Raw genomic sequence first — 27,237 nt, forward strand, 5'->3', positions numbered from 1 at the left:
TGTGTGTGTGTGTGTGAGAGAGAGAGAGAGAGAGAGAGAGAGAGAGAGAGAGAGAGAGAGAGAGAGAGAGCTAGCGATGTGCGCTTTCCAGACTGCGCGAGGTTGGGCAAGGAATATGTGAAGAGGCATTTGTTATGTTCCCGTGGCGCCATCACATCGAAGTCTTATGAGCGTGCTTTCAGGCTCGCGTGTTGCATCGTTTTCCGTTCATACCGAAACGGTGCTCGCGGTATATGTTTGCTCTATTTTTCTGGAATATTGGGTTAAATTTACAGCTTTGTGGCCTTTCGTAAAGTTTCCCTACAGTGCAAACCCCGTTGTAGTAAACCAGTCTCTGGGACCTCCCGGGCACATTTCCTGCATCGAGAGTTAGTACGTTAGTATTGTCATCTCAATGGACTGTGGTGAGCGTGCGGTTCGATGGTGGCGCCACCGCCAGCGCTAGACTGCTGGTGTCTGTCATGAGTTATGGACTCCGAGATCGGCCCGATCTCGGAGGCCGTGCGTGAATGTTTTGGCGTGGAGTAAGGAAGTAAACTAGGAGGGGGAGCACGACGTCACGCATCCAGCCTTGGCAAGTTGACTCTCCGTGAAACAGATGCCCGAGGATTTGTCTCTCCATCTCTCTCTCTCTCTCTCTTAAAGTAGGCCCAGCACGTGACCCTGCGCCTGGCCAACGCCTAGTTCTCTAGAGGGTGTTCGCCTGACGCTCTATAGGCTCAGTGCGTTTGGTTCGCGGTAGGCTCTAAACGATGATGCACACGTGTCCGTGCGCTTTGCTCAACCGCTCTGTGCTCATTCCCTCCAGATAGACTCGCGATAGGTAGTTCGATCGCTTGTTGTGTAACGTATGCACTTTGTTGCTTCGTGCGGCTGTGGCGCTGTCGCACCTGTTGCCATTTCAGGAAAGGCGCGCGCTGTACAGGATGGCTGAGAGTGGCGATGGGGGAGAGGTACCGTCACGTGATCACGTGTCACGGGCCGACTCCTCCTGGCTTTTGTCCGATCGGGTTGCGCTCCTCTTTTATATTTGATTTTTTTCTTCGTCCATGCTTTTTTTAAAATTTATTTACATAATACTGCAGACATCATGTGGTCCAAGCAGCAAGGGCAGATAACAAGGCATATTTACAAACCCCATAAAGTTATTACGTAGACAATAGGTTTGACACATGACACAAATGAGCGAAACAAGTTCTACCAGAAGTCAGCTTTTCGCAGCTGACGTCTGGTAGAGTGCAGCAAGACTTAGTTCGCTGCATCGTAATGTCATGCCCGAATGAAGCGTTGGTCGCTCGGACAATTCTATCAACTGTCCACTGGGGACGACAAAAAAAAAAGTTATTGCGCATTTCGACGCGTTCTTGACGAGGTCCAGTGGTCAATACGCAGTGTCCGCCGCGTGAAGAGACATTAGGTAGCCGTCTGCATGCGCGCTTATACCTAACGTGATCACGAATTGACCAGTCCCCTTCGAGGGTGTGAGCCAGTGGCGTAGCAACGGAGGGGGGGAGGGGGGAGGGCGTGGGCCCCGGGTGCATGGGGCCAGCAGGGGGGGGGGGGGGAGTGTCATATACGTCTGAAGACACCGGAAAATTGTCGATATCCTCGCGTTCCTCGACTACACCCGGGGGGGGGGGGGAGGGGTGACAGGTGAGCTAAGGGCCCCGCCGGGTGCCAGATGACCTAGCTACGCCACTGGTGTGAGCCCCACATGTTTCGACGCCACATCGGCAGCAACTTGCCACATTGCCGTTAGTTCGATGTCCCTCCCGTTTGCGCCTGCTTGCTCCCGTTAAAACGGGTTCGACGCGTCGCCTTCGCTTTGTCTACCTCCCCTTGCTGCGCTTGCGTTTATATGGTGTTTGGCGTGCCTATTCCTAATTAGCTCAAGGAGGAGTAGTAGATTTTAATGTAGAGAAAGGAGGAGAGGTCGGCCTGGAGAGCGCGTCTCTAGCCTGCTACTCCTCACTGGGGAATCGGGAAGTGGGAAATACAGGGAAAGGTAGGTGGCGGATGATTATGATATGGTGCAATGAGATACTATATACACGTTGTCCAATATGCGGATGCGCACTGGAGACGCAATACACTAAGATTAATCTTGTCCATACAAAAAGTAATTAGCTCAAACTATCACTGCCGGTTACCTGCCGATACACTTCGAACAAAAATGAACAAAAAAAAAGGACATCCAACGAAGTATTGTTTGGGCCGTCTGCAACGCAAACAATTCCTGTGAACCTGTGCGTATCTTCTTTTTTTTTATGTTCCTGCGTGTTGCATGCAACCAGCCGGAGTGATTTGTATTTTAGCGCGAACGGGACATCTTGAATCACACTCGCAAGATCTTTTTTGCGCGATATAGAAGAGGCGTTCGTATATAGCGACGGCAGAATAGCGTGCATGTTCGAATCGACGCGACAGACGTACGCATAGAAAACTGCTTTTGAGTTATGGAATCGTGAATCCGAACGGTACCTAGTAGGAACCAACATCATTCCGAGTGTACCTTCGTGCAGGCGAAAAAAAAAGAAAAAGACTGTCTCGGAAGGGGGGGTCGTCATCTTCTCGCAAGTCCTTTCACAATTTCCTATGAACCAGCCTATGTCGTTCTCGACCTCAAGTGGCTTTAACAGCCTGTCCATGCGGTATTATCCTGCCTCACTTGATCGTCCCAGAGCCCCTTCACTTCCTTGAGACAACACATGTTAGCTTTCAAGCTCATTGCATTTTTCTCAGCTCGTGTTCCTCTCTGTCCCGTTTCTCTATTTTCCTAAGAAATTCCAACCCAATTGCATTGTTCTCCGTCACCAGGTATTTAGACGGGAACTGCCGAATTCATCTGAAGGAGCCAGCTACAGCGAAATTTCGGACACACACACACACAGACACACACGCGCGCACACACACACATACACGCACGCACGCGCACGCACGCACACACACACACACACACACACACACACACACACACACACACACACACACACACACACACACACACACACACACACACACACACACACACACACACACACACACACACACACACACACACACACACACACACACACACACTTGTGTACCGGGGTGCAGGTTAACAAAGGAACCCAAGGTGGTCAAAATTAAGCGGTCCAAAAATTTCACGTGGCCTGGCATTTGCAGCTTTATCCGCTAGCGCCACGCATTGTCGTCCGCTTAGGCGCTGAATACTTGAAGGCTGCTAATGAGATAATTAAACATATTTTGCCAGCCCTGCAGTTTTGCCAATATTGCTTCCACGGTATGTATTATACGTCACGCCACTGTCAGCGGGGAGCTCCACGCTGGGCATGGCGGATCAGGCAACGCGGGAAAGATGGTTACAGCATAGATAAAGACATTCCACAAGAGCGGACACTCCCATAGAGCCCAGCGGCCGAATTAACTGTAGCGCACCAAGCGGATGGGATTAACTACTTCCGGTTTCGGTTTTGGGCGCGCGCGTTTTGAACGCTAGCTGGCACGCGCTACGCCGGTTTTTTTTTTTTTTTTGCTTCTGTTGCTCAGTGGCGCGCGATCTAAATGAGGAATCGTTTATTTTATTAAAATGATTGCGAACGATGTTTACAAGCCTCCATCAAATATGTGCCTCGTGCAATTTCACGAAGTGGACGTAAAACGCCCTTGTAAACGTGAAAATGCTTATTCCGCTCTGTGTAAATGCTCGTTCCGGGTTTTTTGCGCGTTCACTGTGGGTTGTGGCACCAGTTAAGCAGCAGTAGTCCCCGTACGAAGCTCCACCGGACGGCATCAGCTGAAAAACAAGTAAATTGCAAGCATGTGTCATTTTGGTATTTAGACTTTATAGGGATACTGCTTCTAGAGGGGAAACTTGCGAAAGGGGTGAATGGCCGACATTAAAAACAAAAACAATTCGCTTTTACAGACATGGCCTTGAAAATATCCGACTCTGTCCAAGCCGTACATTAAATTATGAAGAAAACATCTGATTTCCAAGCATTCTCCCATTCCCGGGCATTATTTTTTGCACTTTAGGAGCACAAATGCACGGGCGACTGCGCGTTTCCAAAAAAACGTGGCCTCAGCCGACGCCATAGTACGCCACATACACAGAGCTGGCCACAACACAGGCTCTCAGCCAGACCATGCTATACGCTCGCAGAATACCTCCTACTTGCACTCACGAGAAGTGCGTGGATGCATAGCCTGTTTGCAGTCGTTCAGAAGACAGAATTTTCGAGTTCTTGAACTCCTCGGCGTTATCTTTTGTGCGTTCTGCCGGTGCAAGCAACACACTCCACTGTTATCACTCATCACAATCGGTCGTCGCGTCTTCGATGAGCGCGAGTTTACAAGGTCTATGTTGCAGGGCCATAGAAAGTGTCAAAAACTTGTCTCACTAAGATTCAGTACACGCCAAACTGTCACCACGACAATCTTGCCTTTTTGCTGCGTCACAACCCCAGGGCAAGCCTGCCTCAAACGTATCCCAAAAACTAACGATATCACAATAATTTTGGGGGTCAGAGAATGGGTCACGAACTTATCGCAGTGAGATTCAGTACACGCGAAACTGCGGCACACGACCGATCTGCGTTTCGCTAACTGCGTCACAAAGCCGTGTGTGGCGAGCGTGCCCAAAAACTACCGAAATGAGTCGTCATAATGTTTAGGCTCCTAGAAAGCGTCGCAAACATCTCCCAGTACGAGTCATTAACTACGCCAGTACGGCCGCGCTGTATTTCGCTAAAGTAAAACTCTTGCTTGGGCTATAGTTGGTTCATGCTTGAAGTAGTAAAGGCAAGGCGCAGAAGACCAGGACTCAGGAAGAAGAAGAACGCAAACGACAGGACCGGCGACTTCTTCCAGAGTCCTGGTCTTCTGCGCCTTGCCTTTACTACTTAAAGTATTTCGCTTTATAACTGCGTCACAAGTCTCGTTTCCGTGCCGTTAAAGCCCCAAGTTGGTTGAAATGCGTCGCAGAGTGTCAAACAGAATTTCTCGCCTCGCCGTAGTCCAATAGTGCAGGGGTGCCGCGTCGAAGTGCACAAGGAACGCAAGAATACGCCGGGCGCCCAACAAACAGGCTACACCCACAAGAGACGGGTCGCCGAACGGACGAACTTCACTTGCGCAACCGGCCTCGCTGGCTTCGGTGGCCTGTCTGGCGCATGACGCATGCATCTGTTGCGCCTGGCGGGCCGTTATCTTGTTGCTAGGTAACGCATGAAAAATAAGTCGCGAAGTATATAAGTTCATTTATACGCAAAGCTTTTTAGTTTTAGCCGGGAAAAAAAAGCAATAAAACGTTGTCTGCAAGTTCATTTCACTTTCCTTTCTTATTTTTTTCCGATGATCGCGTCAACTAACGGATGGGATTACCACTAGGCGTGACGTGTTTCCTATTGCCAGTTTTCGCCGAGTGTCCCCGTTTGTTGAATTTTTCTCCGTGGCTAAGTATACATGGATTTGGCCTAAACTTCAGTCTTCTGGCTTCGAACGGCTTTGTGTGACTTTGCAAGTTGATCATATTCTACAGAATCTAGCGTTATAACTAACAGTTCGCCATAATTACGTGTGAGCGCAGCCCTATATATTGCCTTCTGGGTTTACGAGAGTGTGATCGCTGCTCAATTCAGGTCAGTAAGGGAATAACGAAAGGTAGCAAATAAAGCCACGCGCACGTCTGACGACATGAACACTAAAATTTGGACATATCCAGGCTACTTAAACATCATTCCCACGGTAGCTCCGTACGGTAGTTTACTCTAGCAACGTTAGTAGAAAATCATGTGCTATCGACATGCTCGTTTAGAACTGATTTAGCCGAAGCGAAATTTCGTTGGAGCAGCTGGTGTTTAATTGTGCTTGCCGAATATCAGCGCGCGAGATTCGTGCGTGGATAGCTGCCTATAAGCCTATATTTACGCTGTGGTCACCCACTCATTGTTCGCTGTTTCATCAGCTGTGTTTATCTTTCTCTTTTTTTTCCCCCGACAAACAACTGGTAACGTTCGCACGAGCAAGCCCGATGTTTTCGCACCGAATAGATTTTAATCTTTGAGCTCTGACGCGGGGGTCTTCGGAATCGTTTTATTTTTGCTTTGCTTTTTTTTTTAATATCCCAGAAGGTTCCGTTCCGCGATAGTGAGTCAGTCGCGCTGTGGCCTTACAGGCCCACGTCCGATAAGGCCAAGCTTCCTCGTTGAGATAACGGTAGCGGCAGCAGGGGTCGGGGGGACAACGTATTGTTGCGCATTTCGACAGTTGGCCGCGCACTCTTCATTTCAGATAAGCGCGAATGCGTAGACCTTCGATAATTTTTTTTGTATTGATTTATAAATGAGAAGATTTATAAATGCGGAATGGGCTTGGCATTCCTGAAAGAAATAAAAGATGACATTTCGTCGCCGATAAGGCAATTGAAACAGCTTCGTGATTGTCATAGATTCCTCATGTTTGTGCTGCCCCGCTCTTGTGCCACTGCATGGTGTGTGCCCCTGTGACGATTGGAATATATTTAGATATGTGTAGTATTTCTCTGCGCAACCACCATTCTTCCCGTTCAGGGAGTTCAATAAATGGCACATTCGATGAAACAGACTGAAATGAAAATGTTAAAGAAGCATCACACGTCGCCTTCGTCCTCGTATACATTGCTGGCTCGACCCTTTTTCACTCTGTGCATCCGCCTGATTCGGTGTTTGCGTTTCTCCGTGGCTTGTGAACGGTGTGGTACATAAACGTTTGCACGAGGTTTGCCGAGGACATTGGGCGCAAGATTACCGGGGATGCCAAGCCAAAGCATCGTGTTCCCGAGGACCACACCCGTTGGATAACGGATAGCAAAAGTGCTAAGTCGTTTCTACGGTGCCTAAATATCGCACAAAGCTGCGTGCGACATCACGTCACCACGCCGCCGCAATCATGGTGATCCATTCCATCGTGTGAACATGCCGTCGTCGACGTACATTCGTTGTCACGCGTTCGAGGTCTTACCGTCGGCGTACGATGCCGTCGTAGTCGTTGCATTGTCTTAATTCCAGCTTAAAAAATTTAATTAAATTATGGGGGTTTCACGTGCCGAAACCACTTTCTGATTACGAGGCACGCCGTAGTGGGGGACTCCGGAAATTTCGACCACCCGGGGTTCTTTAACGTGCACATAAATCTAAGCACACGGGTGTTTTCGCATTTCGCCCCCCGTCGATATGCGGCCGCCGCGGCCGGGATTCGATCCCGCGACCTCGTGCTCGGCAGCCCAACACCATAGCCACTGAGCCAACCACGGCGGGTTAATTCCAGCTTGAAATAGTGCAATTGTGGTCGTCGCGTCGTCGCCATGCTATCTACGTCATCCCATGGTCGGCACCCTCTCATCTTCACGCCGTGTTCGTCATGCCCTCATCACTGCAGGATCAGGCATCCCATTGTCGTCACGGCGTCGTTGCCATGACGACAGTAGTCATCGGATTTTCATTATGCAGACGTCAAGGCACTGTCGTCGTGCAGCTGTCGCCTTCCCGCTGTCGTCGTGACGTCATGTAAGTTAAATGACGTCATGACGTCGTGTAAGTTAAAAGTGATACTGTCGTCGTCATTCCTCCGCCGTTATATTCCTTCGTCGTCATGCGTGGGATCCACATGTCCGAGCGTCACAGCTTTATGCAGAGCTTGGGCGTTTTCCGCGGTGAAAATGCAGCCAGCTTGACCGTGCGCCCTGTAGTTATACAATGTAGTAGTTAACCAAGAACGCCGTCTTTCGCAAACACTAATCAGAGCTTCGCTCATAAACGGATTCCTCCCGCAGACGAGTGCGATCCGTAATGTCTTGCAAGTATATGACCCGCGCATAACACACAAGTAAGCACGGGTTTCATGGGCGTCCAGTATCGAATGCCTTGAACACGGGGAGGAGGTGGGTTCAAACCTAGCGTAGACTGCAACGCCGTCGCCCCAACCTGGGGCGCAGTGTGCAGCACGTTCGCACGAGCGTGCTGGAGAGCTCACGCTATAGGGTCTGACCTCGCCGCCTGTGGGACTGCGGGCCTCTGTGTCGTTGTGGGGCTGCACCCAGACGCCGGATCAGCTGTCCGGGAGGAAGGTGCAACAACGTCCCATCCCGTAGCTTTTATTTTTTTCTTCTGTTCAATTTTTTTTTTCACTTCGGATCTCTTGCGGCCAGTCCCGTAAATGAAAGAACAAGGTGAAATACTTTGCTGAGACTTTGTTGAAGCGTAGATAACGGTGCGTGGGGTTATGTCGTCCTAAGTGTAACAACGTAACAATAAAAAAAGAAAGAGCGGAGAAAGGCAGGAACTGGCTTCGTCTGCTGCTTTTTCTCCTTGTCCCAAGTCGCGCAGCTGCACATTTTGGATTTACATAGACCAGCATTTGTTTTGCGCTCAGTGCTGTTTTGTGTTTCTCCCCCGCTCAAGCTTCACTTGGAAGTCGCATTTTATGACCGCGACCCATCGATGCAGTAACACGTGGCTTTCTTGCTTGCCTGGCTTTAAAGAAAATACGCAGCTGCCTTCGTTGGCGACCCTTGCGGCATCAGCGGGAACTGCAGAGCACGGCGGTCGGTGCATGGATTTGGCCTAAACTTTAAACTTCTGGCTTCGAACGGCTTTGCGTTACTTTGCAAGTTGATCATCCTATAGTGGAATGTTGCGTGAGAAGTACAATTTTATAAATTAACATAACAATGCGTGTGTGCAGGACCGTTATTGGCTTTGTTTACGAGAATGTGATTGCTGCTTAATTCAGGTCGGCAGACAAAGGGTTAGCACGTAAAACCACGTGAACGTCCGAAGCCGTCCACACTAAGACTAAATTCACGCCCCTTAAGCACTATTCTTACGGTATCCGAGCACGGTAGTTGCCTGTAATAACGTTATGTCGAAATTCAGTGGGTATACACCTTGCTCATGTAGAACTGATTCAGCAAAACTTCTTTTGGGCCTAGTTGGTACATAATTCTGAACTGAACGTTACACGTTAACGTTAACAGATGTCAGTAATGTATTCTCTGCGCCTGCGCGGTTGTGTGGCCTAGGTATTTATATGCATCGACGACGAAGAAATAAAGAAGTTCTTAGTCGGCGCCAGTGTGTGTCGTCTCTTCCTTTTGTGGTTCGTCTTAGGTGTTTGCGCTGTAACGTTGTTTAGAACTGATTCAGCCGAAGCGAAGTTTCGTTTGAGCATGATGGCCCCCTTAAATCGGGCTTGCCGAATGTCAGCGCACTGTATTCGTGCGCGGACAGTGCCTGTCAACCTATATTTGCGCATTCGTTATCCGCTCATTGTTCGCTGTTCGTATCAGCCGTGTTTATCTTTCTTTTTTTTTTTTTGCCCGGCAAACAGCGCATGCAAGCGGTTCGCGTACGACGTTTTCGTGCACCGAATGGATTTAATCTGCGAGCTCTGACGCCTTGGTCTTCCGGTTTATTTCATTTCTCTTTTTTATATCTATTTCCCAGAATGTTCCTTGCCGCCGTATTGAGTCGACTGCGCTGTGGCCTTATAGGCCCACTTCCTCGTTGAGATAACACTTGCGGCAGCAGGGCGGGCGACATATTGTTGCGCATATCGTGAGTTGACCGCGTGCTGTTCATTTCAGATAAGCGCGAATGCGCAGTGCTCCGCTATTCTCTTTTGGTTTTGTTTTATGAACGCGTAGTGGGAGATATGGACTATGGATTCCGTCGCCGATAACGCAATGGAAACAGCTACTTAATTTTCTGAAATTCCTCATACCCGCCATGGTTGCTCAGTGGCTATGGTGTTGGGCTGCTGAGCACGAGGTCGCGGGATCGAATCCCGGCCACGGCGACGGCATTTCGATGGGGGCGAAATGCGAAAACACCCGTGTGCTTAGATTTAGGTGCACGTTAAAGAACCCCAGGTGGTCTAAATTTCTGGAGTCCTCCACTACGGCGTGCCTCATAATCAGAAAGTGGTTTTGGCACGTAAAACCCCAATTATTATTATTATTATTATTATTATTATTATTATTATTATTATTATTATTATTATTATTATTATTATTAATTTTTCATATATGTGCCACCCCACTCTTGTACCACTGAATGGTGTGCTCTTCAGTGACGATTAGATTTAGATATGTGCAGTATCTCTATGTGTAACCACCGTTCTTCGCGTCGGCGCAAGTTAACGTTGGGTGCTTTTTGAACATCCTACATGTCCACCCTGTGATTGGCCACAAAAGTGAGCAATTCAATGAGGTAAGGAAATGAGAGATTAAATAAAACGAATTGAAATGAAAATGTTAAAGCATCATACGTAGCCTTCGTCGTCATCCTGTTTATCGACGCTAAAGTGACTACGTTTGTTTCCCCCTTCGTCGCCATGCGTGGAAATGTTCGTGCGCCACAGCTTTGTGCAGAGCGTGGCGTTTTCCGCGGTGAAAATGCAGCCAGCTTGACCGTGCGCCCTGTATAGTTATACAATGTGGTCGATAACCAAGAACACCGTCTTTCGCAAACACCAATGAGAGCTTCGCTTATAAACAGATTCCTCCCGCACACGACTGCGATCCGTAATGTCTTGCAAGTATATGACCCGCACATAACACACGAGTAAGCACCGGTTTCATGGGCGTCCAGTATCGAATGCCTTGAACACGGGGAGGAGGTGGGTTCAAACCTAGCGTAGATTGCAACGCCGTCGCCCCAACCTGGGGCGCAGTGTGCAGCACGTTCGCACGAGCGTGCTGGAGAGCTCACGCTATAGGGTCTGACCTCGCCTCCGGTGGGACTGCGGGCCTCTGTGTCGTTGTGAGGCTGCACCCAGACGCTGGATCAGCTGTCCGGGAGAAAGGTGCAACAACGTCCCATCCCATAGCTTTCATTTTTTTCTGTTCAATATTTCCTCTTTCTTTTTTTTAACTGCAGATGTCTTGCGGCCAGTCCCGTAAATCAAAGAACAAGGATAACTCTTGCTGAGACTTGGTTGAAAACTAGCTGATTGCGAATGATGTTATGTGGTGCTAATTTTAACCTCATAAACATTTTAAAAAAAAGCACAGAGAGACAAGAACTGCCTTCTTCTGCTGCTCTGATTTTTCCTTGGCCCAAGTCGCACTGCCGCTTTTTGTCGTTCGTCGCAAATCGTTCGCTCGCAAATCGGTCGCCAGTCCGTTGTGCTCTTTTCCGCTGTTTCTATTTTCTCTCGAATTTCGCACGAAAATCGCGTTTTATGGTCCGGATCCATCGATACTTATAGTAACATTTGCCGTTATGCTTGCATGGCTTATTAAGAAAGGAATGCGAGGCTGCATTCGTTGGCGGCGCTCGCGGCGTTCGACTGCCAGTCCGTGGCGGCTGTGACGTCACCTTGTCATTTCTGGCGTCGGGAGTAAGGCCGGTAAAATTTGCGGATTCGATTCCAATTCCTTCTTTTGAATTCGCGCTTCGTCGATGGTCCGGGCTGTTGTTCTCCGCGTGCGTTATCACCGAGATTGAGTGGTCGTGAGCGGTGAATGATAAAAGGAGAATAATCGAGAGAAATGGCGTTGTACGGACCCAGTTTTCATTCAAGGCGAACTGCAATGAAATTTTCACTTTGGAGAAATTGGTAATGAAGAACCATACGCTACTAAAGAAATCTTGAAAACGGTCTAATTTTCCTATTGGCAGCCTTTAAATAGCAAGTAAGCAGGCGCATGCACCCTTGCGGTTAGCGGATATGACGTAGGCTCAAGTCCCAGGATGTTGCCTCAGATTTTTTCTAACTCGCCGCGGGGGGCAGATGTAGGCGCCGTCCCGGATCTCGGAGGTCAAGCCGAGAAGCGGCGCGTCCTGAGTCAAGCGTCACTCCCGTCAAAACGTTTTGGTATCAAAATTTAAAAGGCGCTCAAAGAGGATATCACAGGATATCACAGGATATCACAGAGGATATATATATATATATATATATATATATATATATATATATATATATATATATATATATATAAGTCATATAATGAGAAGCCAACAAACACTGACACAGTGTGTCAGTGTGTCAGTGTGTCAGTGTATCAGTGTGTGACACAGTGTGTCAGTGTTTGTTGGCTTCTCATTATATGACTAATAAATATCGGGTCCCTCGGTTAACCCCCTTTCTTCTCGTTTATATATATATATATATATATATATATATATATATATATATATATATATATATATATATATATATATAGCGAAGGATTTGGGAGGTCCCGAGCCCTTCGTTGCAAAAGCGTTCGACTTTATTGCAGACGTAAAATATCGCGCCGGGATTACTCATCTGCACTATCGGAAACTAGCATTTTTTACGCTGCCCGAAATTTTCTCCCAGTTGGTCTTTAATGGCTATATTTGCGCGGTGCCGGACATCGAGAGGCGCAAACAAAGGCAAATTCGAATCATTGGTTATTTTCTGCACAAACCGGGCGGGTAACTGCGTCGACATTCACACTGGGGCGCGCTGCACCATAGAATACGATTTCGACGCGAAATTTGAGCAGAAAACAAAGCATCGTTAAGCGCAGTTTCTTTTTTTTTTTTTCTTAAGCTACGGGGGAAAGAAAAAAGCGGAAGTCGCTGTATTACTTAAATTCTCATCCACAGTCAGCCCTCGTTTGGGGGGCGCTCAAAACGGCAATACTGAGGACTTTACCGCGTCCACGCAGAATAGCGCTGCCCAGGCAGGGCTGCCGCGGTCTACAAACAGCTCGAACGTATTTTCCTCGCTCCGATAAAAATGTGTTATCTTCCCGCGCGTCGGCTTGTTTCCACGCTTTGCTCGCGCCGCCGCCGTTCCCGCGGCTTTTCTCTCTCTCTCTCTCTCTCTCTCTCTCTCTCTCTCGTGTCACATTTCTTCCCACGTAGGTGACTCGCGGGCTCTCACGCTCTCTCCGTCTTATCTCGTCTCTCTTATCGTCCATGCGACAGCGATAGCGTACGTGTTTTAGAGGTTCGGAGGCGTGGCGGGCCTCCTCTCCGCGCGACCGTTACGGTCAGCGCCGGGTTCGTAGACCATGATCCTCCCCGCTCGTTTTAGGGCGTATCGGTGGCCCAGGCGCACGTTCTGTACATGGCCCGTTATATTTGTTTTGAACACATGTACGCAATTAACAGGAAAGGGAATGCGAGCAGCATAGGCTGTCAACTGCCACCGGAAGGGGCACAACGCCTGCCTACTCTTCAGAAAGGAGGTGACAGCAACAGAGAAATGGAAGATAGGAAGGAGGGGAGTGTTGGGCTGCTGAGCATGGAGGTCGCGGGATCGAATCCCGGCCATCGCGGCCGCATTTCGATGGAGGCGACATGCGAAAACACCCGTGTACTTAGGTTTAGGTGCACGTTAAAGATCCCCAGGTGGCCGAAATTTTCGGAGTCCTCCACTATGGCGCGCCTCATAATCAGAAAGTGGTCTTGGCACGTAAAACCCCATAATTTAATTTTTTTTTTGAAGAAGGGGAGTAAAGAGGAAAGGAAGAGCAATGGGACGAATCTAAAGGCTAAATATAGTGCAAAATGCATTGAGACTTTGTCGAGCTGCCTGTAAGAGGACCGTCGCGCAGCCCTGAAAAGAGCCTCATTGGCATTTGCCAGAGTATCCGGCCTGTTATTGTATAGCTAGTTCTTTATTATTAAATGCGAAGCATTTCTTGGCCAACGTTTGCCACTTTGACAGTATCTGTCCAGCCGCCTACGTATTCGTTCTGTCGCGGTCGTTTAGTTAACGTGGCATGTACCAAAATTGGCGCAGTATGACGAGAGTGTACGACAAACCTAAATGATGGGTCATGTCGTGAATGTCACGACATACGTGTCACGTAGGTCATGAAACAGCCACCTACGTCTTGGTGCCCTCTTGGTCGATTCGTTAGCCTGGTAGGCAGGCTTCCCCGCACACTACTTCGCATAACGTCGGTTCTCCCACAGGGAGTAGGATCTGCCGGCATTTTTTTTTCTTATGTTTTTATTCGATTAGGTTGCCATGTAGCCTGGCTCTAGTATGAATTCTTTTTTTAGGGCTAATGCATTAAATACGAAATGCGTATTACTGAGAGGAAAATTAAACGCCGAGCTTCCTCGAATTTCGTACCGAAATCTCGGCATCGCCTTGTCATTCTGACTATAGACGGGTTTAAAAGTATTTTCTCGTATTGGGGCATCTTAGCGCCGGAAAATTTATGCAACCTCGATATTTCGAGTCTTCTGTTTGATTGATATGTAGTGTAAGCAATTAACTACACTTCAGCAGACCCTGTTAAAATCTAGAAGCGTACGGTGAGGGGCTAGTTGGTATGACATTATGAGTACAAAGAAAAACTGCGCAAAAAAAAAAAGAAAAGACAGAGAAAGAACCACCTGCGCCTGTGTCGTGTGGTTCTTTCTCTGTCTTGTCCTTTTTTTGCGCAGTTTTTCTTTGTTCCTGTTAGAATCCATGACGTCGCGGGCGCTGATGCGGTAGTGTCGCCTAACACCGTCTCTAGAGTTTGAGTCTTTTCTATAGCTTGCCGCAAGTCGAGTATTTTCCTAGCACGCTAAAGAAAATAATAGCTGATGAAAGTGATTGGTAGAGTGCATACGTATTGGTTGGTTGTCCTTATACGACAGCGTGGCTAAAGACGGTCTTGGCTATAAAGACGGTCTGAGGACCCAATCGTCCGTTTCCACGGTTATCGTCGGGCTTGTATCGTGAACAGAATATCCATAGGAACACTGAAACGCTGTTTCCGTCTTTTTTTCTTTCTTTACTTGGCGCTCCCCAAATTTCCCCAAATGCTGTCTTGGCGCCCGCGAATCGCAGGAAATCGTCGTAGAAGCGGGCTTCTCCTCAATCCTACCCTTATTGCGGAGAAGCTAGCTTTACGGGGGTTCTTCCAGAGCGTGCAGACACGGTCGATACCGCGCCGTATTCGGGCAGGACACCGTACTCTGACTCCCGTAATTACTAAAGATGCGCCTCTACTGGAAACCTTTTCCTTTTCGATCGTATGCTGCCGAGTAGAGCAGTGGTTCACTTTCACTGAAATAACACTGAACGCGAGGTCAACTTTCCCTGGCAACGTAGATAAGTTTTGGCTAAGCGTCGCTTAAGCTCGGATGTCACGCGCTGACGCACTTCAGGGAACGGCGTCGACTTCGCATTCGTATTGCCATAGGATAGGAATTGACGGGAACTCGATGTCGAGCGACGTACGCGCCGTCGGCGCCGGCGCCGTCGCCGTGCTGTCATGGCATCGACGGCGCATGCGTAGACCGGCCGACGTGGAGGGTTTACGGGGTCTCCAGACACGCGAGAAACAAAAATAGAATCGCAGCGAGTTCGGCTGCGAAAACGACGATGCCGATGTGGCTCGGTCGGCTGTGCGACGTAGCCAGGGCAGCGTGTTCCGCCTTCCGCTGTTGGCGTACGAGGTTTGTGCGCACAGACGTTAGCGTTTCCCGCTGAGCACCTGCGTGCATTCCACACCGCGGTAATACATGCAGTGGACCGAGCGGAACGTCAAGCAAAGAGCCAAGCTGCGAACGCGGACCGTTTCTTCTGGGCGGTCTCGTCTTGTGCATCGTCGAGGTGTCTCATGATAAAACAAGTTTTGTAAACTTGTTTTATCGAGGGACGTTAGGGGTGCGACGCCTGCAGCGCCGCGCTGGCGCCTTTCTTCATCGCGGCCGCGTTGTGAGACGCCTTCCATCACATTATGTTCTTATGCCCTGAGCTCCAGCCACCCTCTGAGTGGCAACTCACCCACGTCGAGGGATGGGAGACCGCGGTGTCTAGCTCCAACCCAGCCGACCAAACACGGCTCGTGGACTGGGCTCTGAGGGTCGCCGAGGGCCACAAACTCCCGGACACCCTACGCGCTCCTGAGCCCCCTCACAAGTACTGTTGTAAAAAGGCTCAAGCAATGAATGTTTACCACCACCACCACCACCTTGTGAGACGCCTGTGTGCGCGGGGTCGATGTTTCTGCGGCGCATCGGCCAGCAGTTGCCTCGCGGAGTAGTAGTAGCGACTTTCTTATAAGGGAGGAAACTGAGGAGAGAAGTGCAGCGCCGTAACTGTCTCTCGTTGCGAGGACACCTCGACAGCACTGCCAAGGGAAGGGGCGAGGGAAGCGAGTAGAGGAAGAGGAGGCCTCCCCGGTCGAGCGGCAAGGCCGATCGACCGCCCGAAGAAAGTGCCTCGCGTGCTGCTATGCGCCAACGTGTCGCGATCCCGCGTGTTGTTGAGCGCCGTCCAAAGAGCTTAAAGGCGCAACGCTGTTGCTTGATATCCCTTTTAAGTGCTTCGTCCTTTCAGCGATTTTATTTTTCTGCCACTTTTTTTGCATAAGCTCGTCTCCTAGAGAAACCGGCGACGTTGCAGTCAGCTTGGTTGCCAAGCGACAAAGTCACCAACTTGACGCAGCGTCACGCTGCCCTCAGCTAGTGGAGCGAGAGCAGCGTTCTACGTATACCGCTGCCGGCAGCGGCTCCCGCTGAGCGGAGTGGACCGCAAACGATCGGCTAAAACTTACTAATAAGCGAGAGCCACAGTGGAGCCCAGCTAAGATGCGCAACCGCGGTACTGCGCCAAGTAGAGACCTGGGAACTCTCCCGAATTTTCCGTTAAAGTTTGTTAATCGGGGTATCGTTCTAGGATTTTACGAACGTTTCTTCATGTTTTACGAGAGATAAATTCTGTTCGACTAAAAGATTTAGCTTGTCGGGCTCAGATCCTGCCGCTTGAAGTCTCACGATAGTGAAATTGCACCAGAGGAGAGTGCTTGCTTCGAAGAAGCTTGTGCAGGCAACCTCCTGAAGCAGGCGAAAATGGCAATGGCAGTGCCGATGAGAAATTCATTGTGATCTACTAGTAATAACGTGCTATAGCTACTTGTCCGTCTCTGCTGTTCGAAGTTATAGCTTATTCTTGCGCGCTGCGTCTAAATGTATGAGTAATCGTCAGTGAAGCGTGAATGTATCTCACAAAAAGCGCGCGCTCGGGCAAACTTCAAAATAATGCTTGCTATCCCCCCCCCCCCCCGCCCCCTGTCTACAACACCAATCTCTATCCATACCAACCAGGCGAAAAATGACGGCGTCCTCCGCACATGGCGAGGGAACGTTTATGACAATTTAAGTCAGGCATGCGCTTGTAAAGCCGCCCGCTTCTTCGCCAATCCCACGTGGAAGGCGAGAGTCAGTTTGCAAAGAAAGTGAAACAAAGGGAAGCAACATGTGGTCCCACGCTGGCTCAACGGTCGTGCTTTCACCTCGTTATATCGTAGTAAATGTTTTTTTCAGGAAACTTTATATATGGTCGGTTTATACCGCCGACGCGTCGCGGCTTTCCCGAAGCCGTCCGACTTCCTCCTCGGCCGCGTTTGCCGACAGGAGGTGTCTATGTGTCGCTGTAAGCGAGGAGAGCCCGTGTTTCGTCATATCGGCGGCCGCGTGTGAAGGAGTGCCAAAGCCCGGCTCCTTCGGCGACCTCGTCGAGCTCGTCTTATCGGTTAATTCTCCGTCGCGTTGCGGCGGCGGCGCGGGTGAATGATCGCGGTCGGCTCGAGTGCGCGCCGCTCCGCAGCCCTATTGGGACGATGTCTTGTACGTCTGAGGAGCCGGGGGACGAATGGCAGCGCCAAAGGTGCTCGTAGTGATTTTCATGCGAAGCATACTAGCCGCACAACCACGCTCTTCCTTGCTGCGCCGCGCGCGGCCGCGTAGCTACCGTATGACGTCATAGCAGCTGCAAAAGCGGAGGCTCAACTCGTGCGCTCGCTTGCGGCCGCGTAGCGACATAGCCGGGTCTCAGCTCGTGCGCTCGCCTGCATGAGTTGTTTCTTCGTCTAGCCGAACCAAATATAGCCAAGCAACAGCAGTTCACCAGGCTAAACAGTGGTCCGACAACTAAAATAAAGGCTAGCTATGCTTCGCATCCTGGGCTTAACCTTAGTTAAGCCACAGCCATTTCTTTATTTATGATTTATTTTATTTTAGTTTACCCGCATACGTGCGGAGCACTGGCTTGCCGGATTACCGTGGTCTGCTGTATATAGCCATTCCGGCAAACGATCGCTTGTGACGCTTTGCGCAGCGGCGTATACAGCGCGTTTCGCAACATTCTTTTGTTACGTGGGTGTACTCGTCGGGTGAAATTAAAGTTAAAAGACCGAAGGCTACCGCTGTATGCGTTCCTGCAGAGTAGTTTGCCGGTGAGCGCCGCGACACTAGAGACCTTTAGCGTGTCCGGTATTCGGGCAAGCGCGGGCGGTTTTCCGGTTTAGCGGGGGCGTCAAGGTGAGCGGCCAGATTGGTGGCGCCAGCTGGTGGCGCAAAGCTCAACCACACAAACACAGAGCTAATTACTATATTCTGCTTAGCTGCTGGCGTAAATTTGCGACAGTGGCGTAATCGTGTTCACAATTACGCCGCTGCCGAAAATTTGCACGAGTGGCGAAGCAGGATATGGTGAGTTACTACAGTTTTAGCTATGCGTTTGTCTGGTTGAGCTCTACAACACCAGGCGGCTTCACCGCTCCGGCCGCTCACGTTTACGCCCCGACCATCCGGTAATCCGCCCAAACCGCTCCCGTTTACCGGAATAGCGTACAAGCTAAAAGTCTACTAGCGTCAGCGGAAGCGCAACACGGATGGGGAAGAGGCACCCGGCCTGTAAGACAGTGCAGTTCGCGGCTTTGAAACCGACCGGGGCGCACATCGTTGTATTGGCGTGTTCAATAACAGAGTGGATCTTCTTTAAAACACGTGACCCGATGCTTGCGCTTTCCGTTCCTTCGTCGTGGTCCTTAGTTTAGTCGTCAGTCCTCAAATCACCGGCGACTGCGTTTTCGGAGCTCGTACGTTGACATTGCTATAGTGGCATCGCCGGAAGCTTGCGTCATTCCGTAGAAGCTTGGTCAAGATGTCGTCGTCGCCATGTTAGGGCTGTCTGATGTCTCTCTAGATTCCACCGCCGCTGCTTCACGGGTTTCACCGCCTCTCTGCTCTCGCGCTGGCGGACTATAGGCCGGGCTTCTGCTACTTCAGCATCTGGTAAAGGTATGCGCCTGGGAGGTGCTATTCGCATGGAGTGGCGCTCTCTGGCTAACTGGAACCATTCACTCTGATTTGCAGCTGTATAGACGCTACCACACCCCAAAACTTAACAGGTCGCAGGCGCTGACGTTACGCCAACTAAGGACGCACACGTACTCAAACCCTGCCAAAATACGTTTTCTATGCCGACCCCAGCGACACGTGCCCCTCATGCGGAGACACAGCGACATTCGCACACGTCCTCCATACGTGCCACACGTGTGTGGTAGCGACGGCTTTGGGTGAAGAAACGGGTGTGTTACGCGAGCAGATCGCTTGCAGATCGCTTGCTCTTGTCGCTCGATCTCATGGTTCTGGGTGAAACGCTCTGCCCGACTCTACCTCGGGCAAGTAGAAGTCCCTCGGAAGATGCTCGCCGAGCAGCAATGGGCCGTCCAGCAGGCACGCGAAGCGGCTGCCACGTACTCTCTGTGGGTCCCTACGTGAGGGACGCCCGCTACCTGCTGGCGTAGAGCTCAACCGGACAAACGAAGAGCTAATATAGCAAAGTATTTTATTTTGCTGCTGGCGTAAATTTTTGTCGTGGTGTTAACAGCGCAAAACGTAGACGGGGACACAAGACAAGACGACGACTCCACGAGCGCTGCGCTCGTGGGGTCATCTCGCCTCGTGTTCCCGTCTACGTTTTTCGCTGTTAACACCAGGATGGAAACCAACAAGCCCAAGCTGCTGTTCTAAGTAAATTTTCGGCGGCAGCGTCGTCGTGAATACGCCTTTTCTTAATGTTTAAAATGTGTTGCACTTGGTTAGAGCAATATTAGCTGTGTTTGGCTGGTTGAGATCTGCGCCAGAAGGTGGCCTCACCGTGCAGGCCGCTCACGTTTACGCCTCCGCCTATCCGGCTGAACGCCCGGTTCACCTACGATTAGCGGAATACCGAAGCAGCTAAAGCTCTCTATTATACCGAACTCGCTACACGACATCAGCAAATTTTGCCGTATGTCACGACGTCGCGGTGACGTCGATGACGCCAGATTCGTCGTTTCAAAACGAACATTAGTAAAAAAGATCTCATTGGGCGTGTGTGAACATTCCAGCACAAGCCTCATGTGAGCGATTTAGTGTGCGACAGCGACGGCTTTGGGCGAACAAATGGGTGTGTTACGCGAGCAGATCGCTTGGTGTTGTCGCTCGATCTCTCGGTTCTGGAAGTCTAGAATCCGTCGCTCTTCGCCCGGAAATGCTATGAGTGACCAGTCGATAGCGCGAAGTAGGAACAGGATGTACATCAGTGACATACTGTGGGTTGTCGCGCGGAACGAGCAAACGACCGAATTTTAATCGATATGTTCAATGATAAAATGCCAACTGCAAAACATTCACAAACATTTTATTAGCAAAGCAAGCCAGCGCACATTATTACAGAATGTGTGATGTCAGTTTCGGTGCGTATTTGCTACCTCATACAGGGAACACCGGGGAGACGACGCTCAAAGTCGTCTCTCACGTGGGTTTCGACTTGTAGGCGACGAGTGGACGCGACAGCCACCACCATCGCGTCGCTCGTCGCCGTTGCGCGCAAGATCGCTTACACGGGGTTTATAACTTCGTATGCGTGAAAAGTATCATCCCTTAGCGCCGCGGTAGAGTGTCTGCTATACTTCCAATATGTGCCTCTCTACACATTACTGCGGAATCCTTGCAAGACGAAATGACAGCGCAGATACGGAGATGATGGTGCGCCACGCCCCTGATGAGTTCGGGTCTGCGCCATGTCGCCACAGCGGTGCGTGTGTGGGTGCGTGCGTGCGCTTCTCGGTGTTGACTCGGGGGAGAGACAAAGATAGTCCGTCCCGCGGTGTTTGGAAAAGGCTTCGCCGTCGGGTCGATCGGTGCGAGCCGGGCACCCTGCCGCTGGCTTCCGGGCAGCAGCGAAAAGACTGTGCCTCTGTTTTAATACTCGCCGCAGACGGCAAAGCGGCTAAAGCGAACAGAGGTCATCGCAAACAACCACATGCACGCGATTCCAGACGGCAAGGTGGCTAAAGCGAACAGAGGCCGTCGCAGCCAACCACATGCACGCGATTCCAGATGGCAATGTGGCTAGAGCGAACAGAGGCCATCGCAACCAACCACATGCACGCGATTCCAGACGGCAATGTGGCTAAAGCGAACAGAGGCCATCGCAACCAACCACATGCACGCGATTCCAGACGGCAATGTCGCTAAAGCGAACAGAGGCCGTCGCAGCCAACCACATTCACGCGATTCTCGAGCGACGGCGACGTACGACGGGTGAGGCGGTCGCGGAGGCCGATCTGTCGCTTGTCGCTTCGCCGGTACAGTCTCGTTCCAGTTCTGAGGAAGACGTCAAAGAGGACAGCTTCGCGAAGACAGCATCGAAGTCAGGAGCGATCCAGGTCATACGTCACAGTCCGAACGAGATGGTGGCTGAATGAGCAGTACGCCTGCTTTTGTGTTCTCTTCCGCTGTCCCAGTCTTTACTTGCGGTCAGTATGATATGCCTGGAAACATCACCTGCGCTCAAGAAATCGCAGCCACTCTTATTTACGCGCATGGTGTAAGTCGCGTCGTGCTTTTCATACGTTCACAGATGCAAAAGTTAAAGCGCAGATGTAGTGTGTGCTTCTCTCAACTTTCTTTTTTTTTTTTGTCGCCGCGAGGTAGCGTCACGTTGCAGAAGCGCCTTTCACATCATCTTTCCTGACGCGTTCCGTTACTTGGGCTAGAAGCGGCCTTAAGCAGGCTACGCAGGCTGTTTCCGATGCTGATCCAGAATTGGAACACACCCTGTGTATATAAGGCGGCAGTCGCGGCACGTTCGAATGTAATGGCCGTCGCCGGCGCCGAGGCATTCGTTGTTCGAGTATTCTTTGTCCAGGTTATGAAGGCCAGCTTAGGAAGCTTCTATACATGAGCACCTGCTCGCTTAGTCTGGCTCGCGGCGCAACGAGACAAGTCGCGGCTCTTTTTCTTCCCCCCCCCTTTTTTTTCTTTTGCTAAGGAGCCCCGCAATGTGCCCGTTTACGTGTCTCGTATTTCCCTTCGTCCGAAATAAGCCAGAACCTGTTTACGAGGATTTGCGTTCCATCGGCTATCAGGAAAGCACACGGCGGCAGAGGCGGCAGCCATCTCTCCCACAATGCGACATGCCAGCGTTTATACATGCAGCGCTTGAGACGACTTATATACCGTGTCGAAACTGCTGTGGCATGTCTGATTCACATTTCTAGCGCATAATAGAGTTTTAACGTCTCCGGTATACGGCTAAACGCAAGCGGAGTAAGCGTTTTACCGGATGAGCGCAGGCGCATACGTGAGCGTCCTGCACGGTGCAGCCACCGGGTGGCGCAGAGCTCAACCAGACAAACACAGAGCTAATATTGTTGTAACCAAGTGTATTCTACTTCGCTGCTGGTTTAAATTTCCGGCAGCAGCGTAATCGTGTAGCTGCCCAAAGAAAAAGAAAATATTTCTTTCTGAGAGCTTCTGCAACCGTTGATGATACAAAATTTGGCAAAATGTGTTACCTATATCACCATAAATGTTGCAAAAGCGATACGCCAAAACTGAAATACGCTTACGCGTGATTTCGCCCGTCACTGCTCTTAAAACTCAATTCAAATAGACCAATCGTGCTTTTTTGCCTCACCCGCGTGGTTGCTCAGTGGCTATGGTGTTAGGCTGCTGAGCACGAGGTCGCGGGATCGAATCCCGGCCACGGCGGCCGCATTTCGATGGGGGCGAAATGCGAAAACACCCGTGTATTTAGATTTAGGTGCACGTTAAAAAACCCCAGGTGGTCGAAATTTCCGGAGTCCCCCACTACGGCGTGCCTCATAATCAGAAAGTGGTTTTGGCACGTAAAACCCCATAATTTAATTTTTAATTTTTTTTGCCTACTTTAGGCTTGGTATGCGGTATTCCCTACGAAAGGTGTAGCCCAACTAACGTGAACTCAAGTCCATTACAAGTATTTCATCGGCAGCACAAGGCCTAGTGACCGTCATGGGGGAGTCAAACGAGCGACATTGTTCTGATGCCACTGGCAGAACTAGAAATCCTGGTGTTCGCCACCGCAGAGCAGCACAGCTCTCTTTAGCCATGTCCGTCATGACGCTTGGTTGGCTTGCTTTCCTGCGTCTTCCATTACTTCACGCCTATCGAGCTTTTCCGTCGCATCTTCCCCATCTTCAGATATTTGAGGGCAACTGAAGCAGGTCACCGGGCGCGAACCGACCTGCCGTCTCGGTGAGCAAGTGGCGAACGCGAGATGAGGCAAGGACGACAGGCTTATACGCCGTCACACGCTTCCCGCGTAATGCCCGATTTAAAGTTCACGAAAACAGCCGAATAAGTGAGTAATCCGAAAGGAGTGTAAATTAGATTGCCAAAAATAGCGAACAACTTTATCTACTTCTTCGTCCTACTGGGCTTTAGACTGCACGGAAACCGCTATGGGGCGCGCATGGTGTTGGAAATCGAAACAACAGCGCTAGCTTTCCTAGGGGGCGCGCATGTTGTTGGAAATCGAAACTATAGCGCTCGCTTTTCGGGGCTTGGTTAATTTCAGAGTGTATTCTTTATTTCGTGTTTCTTGCTTCCCATAGCCGTCGCCTCCAAGATTTCGCTTGACCGGGATAAAAAGAATATTGGATGTTCTTTTTTCTTTCTTTCTTTCTTTTTCATTCTTCCTTTCTTTCTTTTTGCAATCGCTTGACTATCAGGATCTCGTTCTGAGATACGCTCGCGGCGGTTGTGACCACCGAGCTTTCCCGCGCCGCTTGTAAATGCTCCGTACTTACCCTTGCGTTCATGCACTGTCCGGTTCTGTTATTTATATTTTCCTATTATTTTGTCGCTCCTCGCGCTTCTAAAAGCGGCTTCGTACGCTGTCCGACCCTATACGCTGGCGCAACGCACGCGCTTACGTAAGGACAGCGAGGCTTGCAGCGGGGCTCGCATAGCCGTAAACCGCGTTTCGCAAGAGCTTCCCTTCGTTGCCCGTCGGTGCCGACGATCGGTGAAGCGAGCTTCCCTGCATCGCCTGGCGCAATCGTCCTCTGCCATGTGTATACCTGCTTCGCCCCCCCCCCCTCTCCACCGTCTTCCTTGCATTTATGACTGTAGCATTTCTTTCATTTCGTCTCCCTAATTAATCATTAGCCCCCGGGCTTCTCGTACTGGTGGGTCATTTATGATTGCCGCGAAGCTCTATATATAGAAGCGTGTGGATGGGGAAGATAACGTCTCAGTCTCGTATATGCGGTCTTTTTTTATCGCGCTAGCGCGATTTTCGAGGGCCCACGTGACTTGGCTGCTGCTGCTGCGCCGGCGCAGGCAACGTTTTGTGTGTCGCCATATTGCATTCGTGGCGACCACCGCCCGCGCGGCGTGCATGCGAGAGGGAAGGCACTCCTGATGCCACTTTCCTCCTCCTCGCCCTCTCCCATTTCCGCTTGTCGCGCCTTCGGAGGCAGTGACATCGAGTCGTGGGCTGACTTCGAAAGCAGCCGTATAGGTGTCGATTTTCTTTCTATTTTTTTTTTAGCGTTTCGCGGGATTGTCTGTAGGGGGACAACATTAAAGGGACACGATAGAGAAAAATGGTTTCTTCTGCATCAGTAAATTACCTTTCTACGATACTAAAAGCACCACTCTCACCACAATATATAAGGCGCTTGGTAAGCCAGAAAAAGCGCAAGAACGAAAGACGGGTTGGCGACGCCTCCTTGAAGATTCCGCACCTGGTCGCTGTGACGTCATGGATTTTGATGGAATCTAATTCTAGGGCCTACTTACTTATACAGCGGTACAGATTGACTACATTGTGTTCTAAAGGAACTAAATATTAAACATAGCAAGTTTGAGCAACCTTTACTCAGCCAATGCGGCCCAAATGCGAGAACGTACGTTGGAATCCCTGACGTCACACTGACGTACCAGCGTTGGGGTTTCGGCGCGGAATTCAAATACTGATACTTCGATTTTCATTTTCTCATCTAACAATGAATCTGTTATTTCTAAATGATTGCCTGCAGTGTTCTCAAGCAATGCTTTATTAGTCTAAACTGATTTATTGTTTCGCTTTAGTGTCCCTTTAAGAGAAAAACAATGGAGCTGGGCAGGTCATGTAATGCGCAGGTTTGATAACCGTTGGATCATTAGGTTCACAGAATGGGTTCCAAGAGAAGAGAAACGCAGCCGAGGACGGCAGAAGACTAGGTGGAGCGATGGAATTAGGAAATTCTCGGGGGCTGGTTGGAATCGGTTGGCGCAGGACAGGAGTAATTGGAGATTGCAGGGAGAGGCCTTCGTCCTGCAGTGGACATAAGATAGGCTGATGACGGTTATGATGATAATGAGGATGATGACGACGCACGTCTTGGATTCTGCGCCAAGCGATCTAGACTTTCGTGAAGCTTTTAATTAAATGCTAAAAAAACGAAAAAAAAATGCTGATGCGCACAAGAAACCGCTGTTTTATGCACTGAAGCACAAAAGTAACTGGAACACCATTGCATTTCGACGGGCAGTTTGAAAAATTCATATCTCGGAACTGGTGCTGTCCAGAGAATTCCTTCCAAGCGGATGTGCCGTGCGAATTCAGCGGCTATCATTTGTATACTCAAATATGTGGCGCAAAGTAAATATATGAAATTTTAATTAGCGTAATTACGATAATTATTCACTCTAACATTTTGATTTCTCGTAGAAGTAAGGGCCTCCTCGTCGAGTAATTTAATCAAGAGTTAGAATTGTGCTATCTGCCGTGGGCAATCTTTTGAAAAAATTGGTACAGCTTAAAAAAATATCTTGCGTGTTGCTTCACTACGTGTAACCCAAGATTTGATTTGATGTTCACTCTCTCCCTCATCAAAACTGCCGTCTTCGTGGTTGTTCTGTGGTGGTCTCCCGAGCTTGTTCTAAAAGAGAGTGTTTCGCTTTGTACTTGTATACTCGCAAATTTCGGCTATGTAGGCTAATAAGGGCGATTTACAGTATCGGAGCAGAAAGGAAGAAAGACGTGTTTGTTTGGTGCAGTTTTGATCGAACAATATTTTTGACTACATAATTCGGTATCACGACCCTTCGTTACGTTTCTTTGTTCATTTCCTACTAAGTTAAATATCTTTTACGGAACTCGCGTTTGCCTGCTACGAGTTCCCGATCTTTGTACTGACTGACCCCTGTGTATATTATTGTTCGTTTTCTTGCTCTTCGGTCTTGGCTTTGCTCTCCCCCCCTCCCCTCTGTACTTGGCTACCTTCTGTGTGTAACCTTCCGTTGTTCTTCCTTGCAGGGACCCCCTTCTTGGATGTGTCATACCATAGCTGCCTCTCTCCTCGCGGTCGGTGAGGTGGCTTCCCCACGTAGCGCGTCACGCCACGCCTAAAGGTAAGCAGCATTGGAAAGTTAACAGTGCTCTTCCGAGACCCGAAGTTACTCGAAGGCAGGCAGCTGCTCGAGGACGTAACCGCTTCTCACGTTGGTGCCTTACGAACGCAAGGTTCGCTGTCCTTCGAGATCCACGTTGTGGAGGAGGAGGAGGAGGAGGAGGAGGGGGTACGCGCCGCCGTGGCACGACGAAGGCACTCCACAAGCGAGCGGTGGGATACCCCAGACCTAGTCGACTCTGTTGCACACATGTAACTTACAAGCCCTCTTCATTACTCTATCCTATCTGCCATCCGCTCGCCGTGTCCTTTTTTACTCCCTTACACTCCCCCCCTCCCCTACTGCTTACCGCTGTTCAGGTGCCGGCAGGTAGCGGTAATCTCCTTCCCTTTCCATTTATGAAGGCGTAAGCCTTTAGTGACTCGTGAGCGTCCGTGCACAGTCCGTGGTGGACGCAGGAAGGCGGTGATCGATCACAACCGGTGACTCTCCGCTTGCGTCCCATGCTCGCGGCCACGGCGGCGTCCGTTCGCAGAACAGTTCAGACAACAGCAACAACAGAGGCAGTCATAGACAGGCTTTCGCCTATCGCAGTTTAGCTCAGCAAAGTGCCCATAGATTTTTTATTTAAAAGTACTAAACACAACCAATCACCACCACTACTACTACTACTATACTACTACTGCTACTACTACTACTATTACTACTACTATTATTATTATTATTATTATTATTATTATTATTACTACTGCTACTAACACGTTATGGC

The 27,237-nt window shown here is 49.9% G+C and overlaps 1 protein-coding gene across 8 annotated transcripts in view; it reads left to right on the forward strand.

Annotated features, from left to right (window-relative positions):
* Hers (Histone gene-specific Epigenetic Repressor in late S phase) overlaps window positions 1–27,237 on the forward strand; it is a 302,932-nt gene that overhangs the window by 250,211 nt on the left and 25,484 nt on the right. For all 8 annotated transcript variants that reach the window (XM_070522119.1, XM_070522121.1, XM_070522116.1 and 5 more), the window contains one exon: window positions 26,374–26,468. The gene's annotated coding sequence lies outside the window, so the exon portion shown is untranslated. The remainder of the gene's footprint in view (window positions 1–26,373; window positions 26,469–27,237) is intronic.

This window comes from Dermacentor albipictus, chromosome 7 (genome assembly GCF_038994185.2).
Source record: "Dermacentor albipictus isolate Rhodes 1998 colony chromosome 7, USDA_Dalb.pri_finalv2, whole genome shotgun sequence".
Taxonomy (NCBI): Eukaryota; Metazoa; Arthropoda; class Arachnida; order Ixodida; family Ixodidae; genus Dermacentor; species Dermacentor albipictus.